The sequence below is a fragment of the Apium graveolens genome, chromosome 5 (genome assembly GCF_009905375.1).
Source record: "Apium graveolens cultivar Ventura chromosome 5, ASM990537v1, whole genome shotgun sequence".
NCBI lineage: Eukaryota > Viridiplantae > Streptophyta > Magnoliopsida > Apiales > Apiaceae > Apium > Apium graveolens.
In genome coordinates, this window is record NC_133651.1 from 98,524,388 (window position 1) to 98,526,767 (window position 2,380).

The window sequence follows — 2,380 nt, forward strand, 5'->3', positions numbered from 1 at the left end:
ACCCAAGATCAATGACATTCAATCTAGCATTATCAGGCTAGCTATCACGGCTAATACCTTTCAGATCAAGCCTGATATAATTCAATGGGTGCATAATTCAGTCCAGTTTGGGGGTTCTGCAACGGAAGATCCCAATATGGTCATTAGGGATTTCATTGAGATCTGCGACACCTTCAAGTTCAACGGTGTTTCTGAAGATGCTGTGAAGCTGAGACTGTTCCCATTCTCTCTGAGGGACAAGGCTAAGAGTTGGTTACACTCTCTACCAGCTGGTTCGATTACTACTTGGGAAGATCTTGCTCAGAAGTTTCTTACTAAATTCTTCCCTATGGCGAAGACAGCTGCAATCAGGAATGCTCTTACTCAATTTGCGCAGCAATCAGGAGAATCTTTATATGAAGCTTGGGAGCACTACAAGGAGATGCTTAGGAAGTGTCCTCATCATGGGATGCCTGATTGGATGATCATCAATTGTTTTTACAATGGGTTGGGAGCACAGTCCAAACCCATGCTCGATGCAGCAGCAGGTGGAGCATTATGGGCAAAAAGCTATGAGGAAGCTTATGATCTAATTGAACGGATGGTTGCTAATGAATATCAGTATCCAGCCCAGAGATTGCCACAGAGCAAGGTAATAGGAGTTCTTGAGGTGGATACAGCTACGGCTATCACTGCTCAACTAAAGGCGTTGTCTATGAAGATCGATTCTCTGGCTAACTGTGGTGTTAAGCAGATAATTAGTGTTTGTGAGCTATGTGCGGGTCCGCTTGTGACAGAGCAATACGCTATATCTAGTGAATCAGCTCAGTTTGTGAGCAACTTTCAGAGATCGCAGAAATCAGTTCCAGACACTTATCATCCTGACAACTGGAATCATCCTAACTTCAGCTGGAGCAACAATCAGAATGCGATGCAACAGCCATTCCAGCAGTTTGGAAATAAGCTATTCAACCTTCCTGGTTTTCAGCAACAATTTGCACCAAAACAACAACTCCAAATTCAACAACAAAATCATGATGCAGGTCTATCTTCGAATGAAAAATCTGAATTGGAGGAGTTGAGGCTTATGTGCAAAAACCAGGATCTAATATGCCAAAGCCAGGCTATTTCTATCAAGACTCTGGAGAACCAAATAGGGCAAATTGCTAATGCCTTTTTGAATCGACCACCAGGAATGCTTCCTAGTGATACAGAAGCCAATCCAGGTAAGAGGGAAGTTGAAGAACAGGTGAACGCCATCACCTTGAGGTCTGGAAAGGTCGCAAGCCCCCAATTTCAGCAAGACGAAGAGCCTGAAAAATCTCAAGATTCAGAAAATGCAGTTGTGGCTGAAGAAGAAGTACAGAAGGAAGTAGAGGTGAAACCAAGGAAGACTACTGTGGAACACACTCCTCCTGAGGGTAATACAGGGGAGAAACAGATTTATCCTCCACCTCATTTTCCTAAGAGGCTGCAGAAGAAAAAGCTGGATAAGCAGTTTGAGAAGTTTTTGGAGGTGTTCAAGAAACTTCATATCAACATACCTTTCACTGAAGCTCTTGAATAGATGCCTAGCTATTTGAGGTTTATGAAAGGTATTCTCTCTCAGAAAGTGAAGCTCGATGACTTAGAGATCATTGCTCCCACGGAGGAATGCAGTGCTGTGCTGTAACAGAAGTTGCCTCCGAAGCTTAAAGATCCTGGAAGCTTCACTATTCCTTGCACCATCGGAAACTTGTCGTTCGACAAGTGTTTATGTGATTTAGGAGCTAGCATCAATCTGATGCCCTTATCTATCTTCAAGAAGCTTGGTCTGCCTGATCCGAAACCAACATACATGTCATTACAACTAGCTGACCGTTCCATCGCTTATCCACGAGGTATAGTGGAGGATGTCTTGGTCAAGGTGGATAAAATCTTCTTCCCTTCTGACTTTGTAATTCTTGATTTAGAGGAAGATAAGAAGATCCCCATCATCTTGGGAAGACCATTCTTGGCTACAGGCCGAACTATGATCAATGTGCAAAAAGGAGAGCTTTCGATGAAGGTTTACGATCAAAAGGTCACTTTTAATGTGTTCAAGGAAATAAAGTTACCCACAGCTAAAGAGGAGTGCTTTAAAGTAGAGCAACTGCAGGTTTTGAATGCACCTCCGTGGAAGAGGAAGTTGGATATGCCATTCGATTCTCTTGGGTTAGCAAAGCTAAAAATTTCTCATGAGCGTTTTGAACCATTTATTCAAGAAGCTCCCATACATGAGCTCAACCGAAAGCCAGATCACTTGAGTTATTCATTCTTAGGTGTACCCCATGATAAGGGGTTGAGATATATTTTTGATGATGTAGAGAGTGGCTGGACGGATCTTTCAGTGCCTACAGAGGGTTCTTCTCATGCGCCACAG

The 2,380-nt window shown here is 43.1% G+C and overlaps 1 non-coding gene across 1 annotated transcript; it reads right to left on the bottom strand.

The window, feature by feature from the left end:
• Positions 1-343: 343 nt before the first annotated feature.
• On the bottom strand, positions 344-450 carry LOC141663297 (small nucleolar RNA R71). Its single transcript, XR_012551375.1, has one exon. It is a non-coding gene; the product is annotated as a small nucleolar RNA R71 (small nucleolar RNA).
• Between the last annotated feature and the right edge of the window lie 1,930 nt (positions 451-2,380).